Genomic DNA, 16,609 nt, shown 5'->3' on the forward strand with positions numbered 1-16,609 from the left:
ACAAATAGTATGCCCCTCTATTTTCCTACATAGCAAAAATATGAGTTACATACAAAAAAAATGTAATTATTGAACCTCACCCAAAAGCTAATGAATATTCACATCTCTCCAACTGTTCCCAAAATATCAGTAGCTGGCCCTCCTTATTTTAAAAGGAAGGATTCTGTGAGTTGAGGATCTAGATTTTACTCAAGGCATACAATTCTTAATTTCTCCTTAGTAGTTGAAAAATGGCAATTTTGGTATTAATGATAGCAAAGTTACGAGTTAATCTGTTTTATTGTTTGTTCCTTTCGGATTGAAAAAATAGCTTGACTTGGAAAAACTGTTTTCCTCTGATGTTTTGGAGTCATGTTTCGGAAGACATACACTCTCCTACTCAGATTCAAAACTAGGAATATTTTCTAAAGCATCCTGCAAGTTTAATTCATTGCATAAACTTTAACCCAACTTTATGTCCAAATCTGTACTAGATATGCCTTCCAAAAAGACAAAGAATTTTAAAAAGTTTTTTTTAACCATTTCGCGTCCTTATTTGAGCCTTCCCCAAATACCCAACTATGATATCTGCCCCTTCTATACAATTTCTTTTTTCCAAGAGCTATGCCATTCACTCATTTCAAGGGATGCTTAGTACACAATTATGGCCACCTGCAGTCATGTTTGCATGAAGACAGGCTGCTTTAAGCCCTAAAATAACATCAAACCAATTCCTCCAAAGCACATCACATCCCTAACCAAAGTTGATGGCATTCCAAGGAGTGACTGAGTGCTGGTTTCTACTTTTAAAACAAAAAGTAGAGGATGGGGCTGCATACCAATTGAGTCAACCAGCTTTTCTTCCATGAGCTTTCCTGAGCACCGGTGGAAAAATGCTCTGAGCTGGAAAGGAGGAAATGGCCTGGCTCCAAAGAAAGTCACAGGACGATTTTCGTTCAACAATGACAATAAAAATTCCAAGCCTGAATCAGGAGTCACTATCTCCTGCAGCTTCAAAGAGAGGCAGCGTTGCAACTGCGAGGTTGGATACTTAAGACACATCCTACCAATGCGATCTTCTTTAAAGTTCAGAGGGATGTGACGTGAGATTAGTTACGATTAGTGGGTACGTTCAGACATTACCCAAGTCTCCTCCCCATTTAATTAGCAATTACTAATTAGTGCTTCATGCCAAAAATGTTCTGTGACACCCACTCCATCCCTACATCTTTGACACGGTCATCCATAAAAAGCATCAGGCTTTGCTTGGGAGAAAAGATCCTTTCATGCAGGGTACATATGACAATGACGAATCATGTCAGTTTGGGTGCCCCATAATACCATAGGGCAATGCTTTCTTCCTCTATCAAAGAAAGAGGTGATTAATTCCTAAGGCACAAGCAATTTTCTAACAGAACAATTCTGTCTTCAGCACGTCTTTTCTTCACTCACTGTTCTCTCTTTCTCAATTCTGCAGAATGACCTGTTGGCTTATTTTGTTTCTGTGGAGGAGCATGAAGATTTTCTACACACAGTAAATCACTGGCCTTTTCCACCACCACCTCTTCCTCCCTAGCAAAACGAGAGTGTTTTAACCTTTCCCAAAGCAGGCTAAGGAATATTCCCTGCCTTCAAAAATCTTAGTTCTTCTAACAGCATCCTATTGGAGGGTTTGATCTTTGACGTTCTGAAATTCTACAGGCTGGCTGAGGGAAATGACAATCCATGGATGTCTTCAGTTTAACAAATGAATGTGCTGTTTTGAAGCTGGTGTTTCCACAGTTTCTGCCATGGAATTTTCATTTATTACAACATCCAGAGATTATTATTATTTTTCTTTTTAAACTATCAACAAGGGGGAGTGCCTGTTTCAGGTACACAATGAATGCAACAATTTTATGCTCTTTACAAGAGGTCCTTTCATCTTGAAACCACCTTTGCAAAACGTGTAACAGTCAGACAATTATGACAGTGAAAGAGATCGGACCTAACCAACTCCATCTTGCCTTTAACTTCCATACTGCTCTGGGCATGGGCCAAGCTAACTTTGGGAGAAACTGAACTTGTAGTTTAAATGATAATAGCCCCTCTTAAAATTAAACCGCTTTTGTAAAACTAATAAAAGGCCACCAGGTTAAAATATGAGAGGGGCCTGAATTCTGCTAAGATGTAGGCTTAGTTGAATGATTACCAGTCATTATTCCAGAGGTCACAAGATTTGCAACTTCCCCAGTCACTAGAAGCTAAAATTTGCCTTTTTAAAATTTTTATTTTACGTTCAGGGGTATACCTGTAGGTTTATTATGTAGGTAAATTGCATGTCACAGAGGTTTGAGGTACAGGTTATTTCATTACCCAGGTAATAAGCATAGTACAGATGGGCCTTTTAAGATGTCTTTTCAGGCTTTTGCATTTCTGACAACTGATTGGTCCTACTGGGACCAGCGACTCCTCTGTGTCCCCACATAGAGGCCAACTGGGTGCACTAGGACTGTTTTCCACACCCCTATCGTTGCAATCCTAAACCAATCAGCAGCACTCATTCCCTAGCCCCTGTCTGCCAAACTATTCAGGAAAAACCGAGCACTATGTGAATTAATCCATGTTAATGGCTACATTGATGCGAAGTTTCATCCAGGACCCTGGAAGGAACAACAATAACAAAAATACACACACAAGAGGTATCAATAGATATGTTCAGTGATCTGGTTTGGCTGTGTCCCCACCAACATCTCATCTTGAACTGTAGCTCCCATAATCCTCATGTGTCATGGGAAGGACCCAGTAGGAGGTAGCTGAATCATGGGGCTGGGTTTTTCTCATGCTGTTCTCATGATAGTGAATAAGTGTCATGAGATCTGATGGTTTTAAAAATGGCAGTTCCCCTGAACACATTCTCTTGCCTGCCACCATGTAAGATGTGACCTTGCATCTACTTTGTCTTCCACCATGATTGTGAGGCCTCCCCAGCCATGTGGAACTATGAGTCTGTTAAACTTCTTTCTTTATACATGACCCAGTCTCAGGTATGTCTTTTTTAGCAGCATGAGAACAGACTAGTACATTCAGTTAGTATGGTTATTTAAAAACAGGTTTCATGGAAAAGAGGACTAAAACCAGGAATCACAGTTTTTCCTGCTGCATATTGACTGAAGTGAATATCATATAAACGTGAGAATTTCTATTCAGACTTAATATTGTTGTTACAACAGAAAAGTTTCCAATTTTTATTATAGATAATAATGTAGATGTTTCCTCTCATTTTGAATTATATCACAGGGCTTAGGAGAATAACTGCAGGTCTTTTGTTTCCCCATGCACTGCAAGTCAATGGTAAGGAACCCAATGGGGTCAGATATTGTTTTTCTTTCAATTAACAAAAGACATTGTTATATGACATTAAAGCCACAATCCATTTTCTTTTAGGAGATTGTTCCTTGCATAAACACAGTAAGCATTTTTTTGGAGACAAGTAACCAGGAGATAATTAAGTGAATAAAGAAGTTAAATATCTTTCACCATTTCAGTGTGTGTAATTCACCTGGTATGTGTATATATATGCATATATAACCATATATATGTATGTGTGTTTATAAATGTATATGTACACAGACATACATCTGTGTACCTTTAAACTAAAGAAGTGATATCAAACAAGAAATGTTTAAATAAAAATAATTCAATGAGAAGAAACAGAATTTGTGTTAGGTCATGCAAATGAGGTCAAAAAGAAATCGGGTGAGAATGAAAGCAGAAGCATAAAAAACAAAAATCAGTCAAATAGATGCAAAACTAATCTTTAACGGTTATAGGAAATTATTCAGGAGTTCATTTATTACAAGGTGAACCTTTAATTTTCTGATTGAAAACATGTAGGATTTAACACAGAAGCATACATTGCACAGGATGGGCTGGAAGGGAGGGAAGCTGATGTACTGCATTCAAATTCTGTTGTCTGATAGGCGTGGCTGCTTGAAATTCAGTGCCTTTTATTTTTAGTTTTTACTTAAAAATGGAATGAGTTGTATACAATCTCCAACTGTATCATGTTATCACATCAGTATTGCACAGAACCAAAGTCTATTTCCAATGTCAATAGAGAAAATCTAAAACAATTATAACAGACACATGATTTTTATATCACAGGTTTCCAAACTCTGGGGCCCATGAACTACTACTGAGATTCCTTGTACTATTTTCTTAAAATAGATAATATCCCCACACATTTATCTGGAATGAAGCTGCATAGGTATTTTTTAAGTGCTTTAGTTTAAATTACATGAAATAAAACAAAAACTGAAATTGATCATATTTTAGGAACAAAATATAAAATAAATACAGCTTGTTTATTAAACAATAAAACATCAAAATTTGAAGATAATTGATAAATGAGTTTCATGGAAATGAAAATTTGGGAATGGCCAGCCTGGAAACAAATCTCTTTGAGTCAACTTTGAGTCTTTTTTTTGTTTTTGAGACAGACTCTTGCTCTGTCGCCTAAGCTGGAGTGCAGCAGCATGATCTTGGCTCACTGCAACCTCCACTTCCTAGGTTCAAGCAGTTCTCCTGCCTCAGCCTCCTGAGTAGCTGGGATTACAGGCACACGCCACCACACCTAGCTAATTTTTGTATTTTTAGTAGAGACAGGGTTTCACCATGTTGGCCAGGCTGGTCTCGAACTCCTGAGCTCAATTGATCTGCCTGCCTCAGCCTCCGAAAAGTGCTGGGATTACAGGTGTGAACCACCGTGCCCAGCCAACTTTGAGTATTTTCAACTGAACACTTTCTCCTTGGATATTTCTCCAGATTTGCTGCTGACTCACATTCAATTGGCTGTCACATCCTTTTGTTTTTATTTTTCAAAGAGCTTGTACATCTTGTCCCTCCCTGGGTCTGCAACCTAGTGCCTGAGATGAGAACTACAGTTCCCCAGGACCTAACCACTTGGGTGCTACGTCCTTTTAGTTTCCTCTGAATTTCCACACCATCAACATCATCATGATGGTCTCCAGTGTAAGAGAATGGGTAAAACTCAGGAGAATGAAAATTGGAAACTTCTGACCCAGGAGTCCTAATTCTTTGAATGCTTTCTATGAAAATCTTTATTCTGATGCACAAAAATAGCCACCCAAGGCTCCACAATTCACACGGATTGTAATTTTAAAAACAAACAATAGCAGCAAGATCAATGTTCACAAGTCAGAGACTTGAACGGATAGTCTCGGCTGGATGCATATTATGAGATGCTATTTGCCTGCATAAAGTGCTAAGGAGTATTTACATGCATGGACACAGAAACACATCTAAGGTGTCTCAAGAAAAAATACTGGGCTACTGAATAGTATGTATCATTTATCTTATTTTATATTTTTATGTATTTTTTTTGAGACGGAGTTTCGCTCTGCTTCCCAGACTGGAGTGCAGTGCTGCAATCTCAGCTCACTACAACCTCTGTCTCCTGGATTCAAGCGACTCTCCTGCCTCAGCCCATCAAATAGCTGGGATTACAGGCATGTGCCACCACCTGTGGCTAATTTTTGTATTTTTGGTAGAGATGGGGTTTTGCAATGTTGTCCAGGCTGGTCTCGAACACCTGACTTCAAGTGATCCACCCGCCTCAGCCTCCCAAAGTCCTGGGATTAAGGCGTGAACCACTGCATCCAGCCCATTTATTTTATTAAAAAACAGAATCTGGAAGGAATTCAAACAGTGGAGAGTGATTATCTCGAAGCATGTGGCTATAGGGAATGCTCACGTTTTATTGCTAATATCTGTTTATATTTTGTTCATAATTTAAATCTCCTTTTTAGCAACAACAATCACCCACACAATAAAGTGAGTGTGTTGGACAAACAAATTCATTACTGGAAATCCAAGCATCATTCTGTGTGGGCCCATGTGGCCTTCTCAAGGGATGCCCTAATTATGTTCCTGAGCCTGCAAATTCACCACAACACTTGCTATTTCCAGAATATGCCTTGCATTTTGATATGCTTGCCTTTTTATATGAAGTCCCCAAGATCTAGGGTGCCCTCTGTAGGGCTGCCGGCAACCATAAATTGCCTTGAACACCTTGCCTGAGCACACCTTCCTGCGGACTATGGCCGCACACAAAGCTGCACCGCTAGCTGATGGACCCAGCACCATTTGAAAGGTCAGTGTGACCTGAAGGTCAATCTCTGCATCTTCTGCAGGGGTCGCCTGCATACTCAGGTAGAACCTGGCCATATCTCTCTACCAATGTGGGGCCCTTTTCCAAAAGTGTCCTGTATGATTATCTTTATTCTCTCAACACAGTAAATGGCTTTCAATGAATTTCTGTTACAGAATGTATCACTTTACACGAAGGGCATTTGCTTGGTGACTGCTTTTGGAGTTACTGCTTGCAATGGATTCAGTCGGACATCCTTGTGGTGGAATCTATTGTAAAGCTTCAAGCACATGACTTAAGATTTCAAAGTCCCACTTTCTTTATACGTGAAATGGGGAGGAGAATTGTAGCCCTCCCGTAGCAAGCTGAGGAACTCAACCGGACAATGTACAAGAAACAGCATTGTGCCTGGTGTGGAATGTGTTCAGAAATGGTTACCTACTAGCCTGCTTTCATGAATATCAGAAGCCATGCAGTTTAGTTTTGCTTCATGTACACATACTAGGAACAAAGAAATGTCCTTCAAATATATGAAAGGAGTCCAAAGGGAAAATGTTGACTGCTGGTCAAATTAGACTCTAACTCTAAAATTGTACAGATGGTAGAGAGATGGTGTGTTCTCTGATGGTATTTCAAAGAATGAATTAGATATCATTTATTTGTGAATAATTTTGCATAAAGGGGGTATTATTTATTTAATCTGATTACTAAGTATTTAAAGTGAGAAGAGAAAGACAAGGCAAAAAGCACATCATAGCTTTTACTTATGCTATGAAATTTATGGAAAATGCTCATTCAACAATGTATGAAGTAGCCATGATGACCCAAGCAAAATCTGGGGGAAATGATGCAGTAGTTCAGCGCATTTCCATAGATATCTTGAAAAATTACAGAAAAGGTTTTTTTTTTTTTTTCATTTACGTTTTCATTTGTTTTTAATGAGAGTATTTTAAAACTCATTTGAATGTAAAGTGATATTTTTCACCATCAAAGTATGGACACAAAACACATATTAAGACACATCTTTTGTACTTCAGTGCTATTCAGGGCACTGTAAAATGCATATAAGTAAAAAGACAACTTATACAACACTGTATTACATGAATTAGAATTCCTATTAGATGAATGAAATATTAAAGTAATGCACATATATTAGATGAATTAGAACTTAGATGTAATCACATGCACAGTAGCAAAGTAAATATGACCGCATATAAAATAGCTAAAATCCCAGTGGAATGCTTAGTTTCAGGAATAGAAAGGTTATTGAAAAAGACAGTATTTTCTAGAATTGAGGAAGGGCAAATTATGCATGTATTGTACCTTAAGATACACACTAAAATTGTCCTGCTGGCTTGCTGCTTTAACCAAACTCTGTGCCTCTTTAAGTTCTTAATTATTTATACTATTTTTATATGTTCTAACATTAAGATTTTTCTTAATGTTAGATTCTGCTTTTCTTTTTGAAGACAGCTACATCCTAACTCTCATCTTCCTGTTATCCTCAACCACAATGCATACCTGGGATGCGTTTTCTAAGCCCAAAGTCAGCAACTTTTCTAACAAAACCTGAAATGGTGGCTTGATTTTGAGACTGCATCAGAGAAATCAGTGCAATTTGATTTTCACTAAGTGCCATTCTGTTTTCACTAAGCAGGAGGGCTGTTTGATTTGAGAGCAGTTACAGAGTCCCATTATATCTCTTACTATACTGAAGTTTATTGTTAGAATTGCCAACGATTTGTCATTTTTGATAACTGTTCCAGTGGTGCTTGGAAGTCTTTATTTATGGAGAGATTTAAATAGCTGGGGCCAAGATTTTTCTCTGAGAATTAATGTACAAAAAAACCCACCATTAAATGGATCACATACCAGAACAGCTACAGTCAAACTCATCTCTAAAACCTAGATTTTAAGCAACCATCACAGTAACAATTCTCCTCTTCAGAAATTTTGTCTCACAAACCTTTATAGGCTCCAACAAAGCAATCCTCATGGGCTATATATATATATACACACACACACACACACATATATATATATTTATGTAGCATAGCATCTTAATCTCTGTCTGACGTCTGTTTCACCTTCAGATCTTCTATTGTTCCAAGCTTCCAGTTTCTGTCTTATAAGGATATTTTTATTACATTGAGCTCACTTAGATACTTGAAGATACTCTCCTCATCTCAAAATCTTTATCATATCAGTCAAGTCCGTCTTATTGCATAAGGTAGGATGTGAACATATGTAGGGGGCTGTTATTCTGTCCTCTACAGCAGGGGTCCCCAAGCCCCAGGCCATGGCACCAGTTTTGGTTAGGGACTGGGCCAGCAGGAGGTGAGTAGTAGGCAAGCGAGGGAAGTTTCATCTGTATTTACAGCCACTCCCCATCACTCACATTTCCACCTGAGCTCCACCTCCTGTCACTTCAGCGGTGGCATTAGATTCTCATAGAAGCATGAACCCTACTGTGAACTGCACATGTGAGGGATCTAGGTTGCCTTCTCCTTATGAGAATCTGATGCCTGATGATCTGAGGTGGAGCAGTTTCATACTGAAATCATTCCCCTACTTGGAAAAAATTATCTTGCGTGAAATCAGTCCTTGGTGCCAAAAATGTTGAGGATTGCTGCTCTGCAGGCTGCCTGACTTATAGCTGAGTTGGGAGATATCTGTATATATTCTAGACACAAGTCAATCCTCTGCTATATTGGTTGTAACTGTTTTCTCTCAATCTGAAGCTTGCTCTCTGAGCTCTTCGTGGTGTCTTGAAGGCCCCCTCAATACATTTTCTTGCGGTTCTTACATTTTGTGTTCTAGGTAAGAAACTTCTGCATAACCCCAGCTGGCAAATATTTGCTCCTATTGTTTTCTTCTAAACAAAGCCGGTCTGAAGAGGTAGAAATGGAAGGAAATGATGCCAAGGAAGCGGCTACAAGATGATGAAAGGGAAACATTCCTGAAAAGAATTACAAGTTGCAAAGTTTCAAATGGGAACATGTCTAAAGGGTGAGGAGAACAGAAGGAGTCCCGGTATAGCCGACTCATAATTAGCAAGGAAATGTGAAAGAATGGTATTCCAGGAGTAGGCAAAGTGAGTTCACACATGGAAGGGAGAATAAAATGTTGGACTTTATTGTAAAGCAATGACAAGGCATAAGAGTTGGAACATGGCAGTGATGGGATAGGATTTATGGTTTTGTAAAGCTCACAGGAGCCACTGGTGGATGGGACTGCAGGAGGCTGCGTCTGGAAGAAGTCCACTGCAGTCGTCCAGGTGAAAGTCAGTCCTGGCTTAGTCAAGTTAGTGGCAGTCAGGGTGGAAGACATTCAGCATCTTCTAGACACATGTTGTCCGGGTGCTGCAGGCTTCGGTGGTAATACAAGATGTGAATATGTGGTAGGAGTGGGGATTTGATGTTTGCTCTGGTTTGGGTTCGTATTGGATACGTGTTTGTGAAGAGTGCAGCATCATCCAAAGTGTGTCGGTTGTAACCAAGTTATTGAACCTGGGTAGGTGCCCTTGGGATGGGGATGTATCTTCTGGGATTTTCACCCTGTCTGAGTTACACACACATTCAAGAGTCCTAGGACTGTGGCCAAATGATTGAATCAACCCGTTTCTCTTCTCTCTGCACACTGAGCTTTGAGGTTACTGAAGCTCCCTCTCTCTATGACATTGAACAAAACGATGAATATGAAAGACCTTCATGCATTATAAAGCTTCATGGAAATGTGAGATGCTATTATTATCTTGTGCAGGAAGATACTTATTAACGGCTGGGTGGTAGTGATGATTAAGAAAAATGCTAATAGCATGTTGTGTTTACAGTGCCTTTAGTCCAAAACACAACATCTTCATTGTTGAAGCATGGTGATTCATGTGCTTTTGTATACAAAAAAAGGCATGTCAAACAAGATCACATATGGTAAGTATATATATATATATATGACATGTATATGTCTAAAATGATTCCAAAGAATAGCATAGGCTTATTTCATTATCATTGCAACAGTCTCAAGGTTGCCACATTTGACAAAGTCAGAAAGAGTTAAAAATAGATATTCAAATGAAAACATATTCACTTTTTTCCCCTGATGTTTCAATCTGTTAATGACCCTAAGCTGCTTCTCACTGTATGACTCAGTGGCATTGAAAATGAACCAGAAAGAGAGAGAGAGAGGAGAGACAGAGACAGAGACAAAGACAGAGAGAGAGAGAGAGAGAGAAACAGAGAGGGAGACAGAGAGAGACAGAGAGAGACAGCCAAGTACTTCCAAGCACAGGGGCATTCCTTTATTTCCGTAACACGTATTTATTAAGAGCTGTTCTGCATCCTGGAAGGTGTTTGCGGGGTGAGGGCAATCTCTCCCAGCCCCTGTGGTACCAACAGCCTGGGAGGGCTGAGCTGTCTCAGGATATATCCACACAACCTTGAGTTGTCTGTAAAAATTTAAACTGCATAGCCTCCACCGCTGACTTCCAAATCAGCATCTCTGTTGGTATGATTCAGCAGTAGGCATGAACACTGAAAAGTTATTTGTATGCATATTCAGGATTTGGGGAGTACTGCTTTGGGCAGATGCATTGGACAGCGGTAGCTACTCGGTGTTAGGCTTTTAAGAATAAACTTAGTACGGCCCAGGTAGTATTTTCTAGATTCAAGGGTGAAGGCTGCCGTGACACATAATGGGAAGGGTCTGTCTTTAGTGAGGCGGTCTCAGGCTTTGCTGTCTTACTGTTAATATTACAGGCGAAGCTGACAGCGACTGCAGAAGGAAAGAACAAGGAACCATCATTTCCATCTTCTCCTTTTATCTCCAACATCATAACTACTCTTCACCAAGAATCAGAGGGAAAAGGGAGAAGGTTTCTCTTGCTGGAAATGCAAATCCCAGAACCAATTTTTTTTTCTCTCTCTCTCTCCTTTTGCTTTATCTGCCAGAAATTGTGAGGTCAAATTTATGCTCAACTCCAGGACCTGAATGTCTTTGTTCCTTTTGCTTCATGTGTCAGATTTGGCCTCTTTTATTTCTTTGTGGGGAGGCCGGGGGAACAGGAGAAATAAGTTCTAGTGTTCCATAGCACTGTAGGGTGACTATAGTTAAAAATAATATAATATATAGTTTCAAATAGCTAGAAGGAGGAAATTGAATGTTTCCAACACAAAGAAATGATAAATGTTTTAGATAATGGATATGCTAATTAACTTGGATCTGATCACTGTATATTACATGTATTGGAACATCAGTATGTACCCCATAAATATGTACAATTATTACTTGTCAATTAAAGCTAAATAAATAAAATGTGGGGAGTACTTTATGCTGTGCTGCCTCAAATTGTCTTTAAGCAAAACTAATATTAAAACCTATATGAAGGCTGGGCACAGTGGCTCACGCCTGTAATCCCAGCACTTTGGGAGGCTGAGGCAGGCGGATCACCTGCGGTCAGGAGTTCAAGATCATTCTGGCCAACATAGTGAAACCTCGTCTCTACTGAAAATACAAAAATCAGCTGAGCATGGTGGCGCGGTCCTGTAGTCCCAGCTACTTGAGAAGCTGAGGCAGGAGAATAGCTTGAACCTGGGAGGAGGAGGTTGCAGTGAGCCAAGATCATGCCACTGCACGCCAGCCTGGGCGACAGAGGGAGGTACCATCTCAAACAAACAACAACAACAACAACAATAAAAAAAGAATGAAAACCATATGAAGATATCTATGAATATCTATATCTATTTATCTGTGTGTCAGATAAGTTTGCCATTTTAATCATTTTAAAATGTACAATTCAGTGGGATTCATTACATTCACAATGTTGTATAATTATCACCACTACCTATTTCCAAACCTATTCATCACTACAAACAATAACTCTAACTATTAAGCCATATGTCCCCTTTGGGGAAATATTTTCTATTTTTTGAGACAGGATCTCACTTTGTCACCCAGGCTAAAGTGGCGCCATCTCGGCTCACTGCACCCTTGAGATGCATTGGGCATCTCTAGCTCAAGCAATCCTGTGCTCAAACAATCCTCCTGACCCAGCATCCCCAAGTAGCTGGGAATACACACTTGCGCCACTGCACCCAGCTAATTTTTGTATTTTTTATAGAGACAGGGTTTCACCATGTTGCCAAGGCTGGTCTCAAACTGCTAAGCTCAAGCGATCTGCCTGCCTTGCCCTCCCAAAGTGCTAGAATGACAGGTGTAAGCCAATGTATTAGTCCATTTTCACACTGCTGATATAAAGACATGCCTGAGACTGGGCAATTTACAAAAGAAACAGGTTTAATGGACTTACCGTTCCACATGCTTGGGGAGGTCTCGCAATCACGGTGGAAGGTAAAAGGCATGTCTCACATGGCAGCAGACAACAGAAGAGAGCTTGTGCAGGGAAACTCCCCTTTTTAAAACCATCAGATCTCATGAGACTTATTCACTACCATGAGTACAGCACAGGAAAGACCTGCCCCCATGACTCACTTGCCTCTCGCTGGGTCCCTCTCATAAGAATTCAATGTGAGATTTGGGTGGGGACACAGCCAAACCACGTCAGCCACCATGCCAGCCTTCTGGGGAAATACTTGGAATGGTGTTCATATGTTGAGTTACACATACCCTGAGATAAATCTGCTTGATTATGTGTGATGTCTGAATTTAATGACCAATGTGATCCCACCAGCCATTTCTACAACTGATCTTGTTGCCCAGGACACCTAAATATACATTTCTCCAAGAGTAAACATTCAAAATAGCCCTCAACTTCTTAAGACTCTTAAAATCATGTTGTTGGTTTGTAATCTACATTTACATAAGTAAATCAAGTATGGATTGTGTTTCCTTTAATTAGCAGTGGGGGGATATCAGCAAATGATGGAAAACAGAATGCATTTTATCTAATTCTACAAGATTGACTTGTAAATTTACTAAAATCTTCCACTCTGGAAAGACTTCTGGTCAGCGAAGATGTATCTGGGTCTACAACAATTTGCTGAATATGGAATCATGGCTAAATTTCAAAGGGATGCCTCCAAAACCCAGGATAATGTTCAGTTTCCAAGAAAGATCTTATTAGGTTCAACACATTGTGTTTTACAAAATGAATTATATATTCTCATACTTCTAAATGCTTTCAAGGCAAACACAAAATGAAAAAAAATAAAATCTCTCTAATTGACCACCACATTTAAATAGAAACTTCAAAAACACCTAATGTCTTTATGCAAAATGCCTTACAATTTTTGAAGTTCTTTTCACACATTACCTCATTTCCTTTGTGTTCCTGAAACTAAGATGGCTTTCAGTAAACAATTTTTCTAGTGTTCTGGCTTATGTCCATGGCCAAACACACACACTATTTTAAAAGCATTGGGTCACAATGTGGAACGAACCCAAATGCCCATCAATTAACGAGTGGATAAAGAAACTGTGGTACATAAATATATGATGGAATGCTACTCAGCCATAAAAAGGAATGAATTAATGGCATTCACAGCTACCTGGCTGGGATTGAAGACTATTATTTGAAGTGAAGTAATTCAGGAATGGAAAACTAAATATCTTATGTTGTCATTCATAAGTGGGAGCTGAGCTATGAGAATGCAAAGACCTAAGAATGACACAATGGACTCTGGGGACTCAAGGGGAAAGGGTGGGAAGGGGGTGGGAGATAAAAGACTATAAATTGGGTTCAGTGTATACTGCTTGGATAATGGGTGCACCAAAATCTCACAAATCACCACTAAAGAACTGACTCATGTAAGCAAATACCACTTGTTCCCCTAAAACCTATGAAAATAAAAAAAATTTTTAAAGTCCCAATTCATTAACAATAAGTTGTTTTGCAAGTGACAGCTGCTTATCACCCAAGTTCTTTCATTGCCTTCTTCCCCTGGCCCCAAACTGCCCACCTCACAAGCTTGGTGAAAATATATTCTTTCTTCCCTCATCATTCACACTAAACACTTAGTGATATTTTAACAAATACTGATGCCCATGTCCCAGTGGAAGAGATTCTTAATGAGCTGTTTTGGGGGTAGGGTATAGGCACATGTATTTCAAATATGTATATGTATCTGAATACTTTTAATGAAAAGCAAATGTTGTGATCCACACATTTATAGAGAAGGCAAGTGAAAACAATGACACCCTCTTTTCCATAATAAAATTCTTCTTCTTATTTTCTTACATCGTTAATTTCTTATGGAAATCAATGAACTGTCCCATGAAATTTTATCAAGCATAAACATCACCGACGGGCTTGGGAAAGAAAGAATAGTTTGCAACCCACACCCTCAATTTCAGATTCAGGAAGCCTCCTCCCAGGTACAGGATCCCAAATTTTGCATTTCTAACAAGTTGCTGCTTTGTGAACCACACTTTGAACATTACTGTTGAAGAACACCCCATGTTCTAGAATTAACAGAATGTTTCCTAATCAAATCTTGTTTTTCTTCCTTAGGGTTATGGTGCCCTTTGTAGGAAAGAATGCACCTAGGAACTGCTCTGTACTTTATACTGAATTTAATAAGGCCTTATATGATACCTGCTAGTGTTACTTTTAATTATCTTAAGAGTGGTTGATAATTACATTCAGTTGGTAATGAATCCCGCTATATATATATATACACACATCTACTAAGCTTTTTAAATAATCAGAGATAATTTCCTAGATCTCTTATTGATATGGTTTGGCTGTGTCCCCACCCAAATCCCATCTTGAATTGTAGTTCCATTGCCACGTGTTATGGGAGGGACCTGGTGGAGATAATTGAATCATGGGGGACGTTTCCCCCATGGTGTTCTTGTGGTAGTGAATCAGTTTTCACAAGATCTGATGGTTTTCTAAGGGACTTCCCCCTTCAATGGGCACTCATTTCTCTCTCCTGCCACCACTATGTGAAGAAAGACATGTTTGTTTCCCTTTCTGCCACGATTGTAAGCTTCCTGAGGCCTCCCCAGCCATGTGGAACTGCAAGTCAATTAAACCTCTTTCCTTTATAAATTACCTAGTGACTGGCAGTTCTTTATAGCAGTGTGAGGACAGATTAATGTACTTATTTATTTTGGGGTTTCACACAATAATGATTTTCTGATAGTATTGTTTTTTCTGCATGTATTATCTGAAATTTTACTTGTAATCACCAATTTTTTAGTTACTCTGAAATTCAATATATATAGGAAAAGTGGGAAAAAAGCATGATTCTTTTATTGATCAAGATTCAGGAAAATGTGATCATGGCCTAGTAATATAACCAGTGAGTTTTATTCTGGGTGTCATCATGAATACGTGAACTTTTATGTCTTTGTCATTTTAAATCCAGTACACATATTATTCTTACAGATGTTCTAATTGTCCCATTATAGCTGGTCAGTTTCTTCCGGCTGATATTTGGGCCTTTGTGGTTTTATTGTTTGTTTTATACATATACATACACATGCATATGTCTCTCTCTCTCTACCTCTGGAGAGAATACATACATATATACACACACACACACACACACACACACACGTTCTTATATATAGACTGTTTCCTAGTCATGTGTCTAGAGAGAGAGAATATACATATTCTTATCTATCTATCTATCTATCTATCTATCTATCTATCTATCTATCTCACAGGTTTGCTCTCTACTCCGAGCCCCAAAGTGCCAAGAGGATATATGTATGTGTGTGTGTATGTATGTATGTATATGTGTATGTATGTATGTATGTAAACTAAATTATCAACAGTGGTTTTCTTTTGTTAAAAGATTTTTCTTCTGTATGCTCTTTGATATTGTAAATTTATAGCAATGAAGATATACTGTTTTGGCAATCAGACAATTAGAAAAATATAAAAGACTGTATTTAAAGGAAAGAAGATATCATCTGAAATGGGGTACAGAAAGACAGTTCACACACAAAAAAGGGTGTTTTACGGCCTTGGAAGAGTTTCAGGAAGGAACGAAAATGCAGTCACAGGACTGTTCTTGAATCCCTACAGCCAATGTTTGATCAATTGTACTTTCTGTAGCATATCTCGGAAATGACTGGGAGCAAATTGTATGTGGAGCTGTAGAATGTGTCAACAAACTTGAAGAGAAATCATTAAATATTACGTTTGGAGTTCAGCCCAAAGCAAATATTTCTGTATTATAGCTTCTTCTAACAGATGGATGGTATAAGTGGTTCAATACTATTCTTGCCTAGGTCCTCATAAAAGCACCGGGGGGAACAAGAATGCAGGTAGAAGAGAATTTACTTTAGTTCTTGCAGCGCTAAAACCAGTCCTTCAAAAAGACACTGCGTTCCCCATGCATCTGCACAGGCATTAGGACTCACATCCCCAGTGTGACTCCACCACACGTCTGGTAATGATTCCTGCCTGTAACTTGAAGGATTTTACCTGGGTTTCAGCTCTAACTTCTCCCATGTTTGACTGAGTCTTCCTCCACTCATGTCTTATTCCAGCCTAAAGCTCAGTGTGTGCTA

General features: G+C 39.0%; 1 protein-coding gene across 4 annotated transcripts in view; it reads right to left on the reverse strand.

The window, feature by feature from the left end:
- The window catches only part of NLGN4X (neuroligin 4 X-linked), a 353,256-nt gene that overhangs the window by 19,917 nt on the left and 316,730 nt on the right, over positions 1-16,609 (reverse strand). The gene's annotated exons all lie outside the window — the stretch shown is intronic.

The sequence above is a fragment of the Macaca thibetana genome, chromosome X (genome assembly GCF_024542745.1).
Source record: "Macaca thibetana thibetana isolate TM-01 chromosome X, ASM2454274v1, whole genome shotgun sequence".
In the NCBI taxonomy this organism is placed as follows: domain Eukaryota; kingdom Metazoa; phylum Chordata; class Mammalia; order Primates; family Cercopithecidae; genus Macaca; species Macaca thibetana.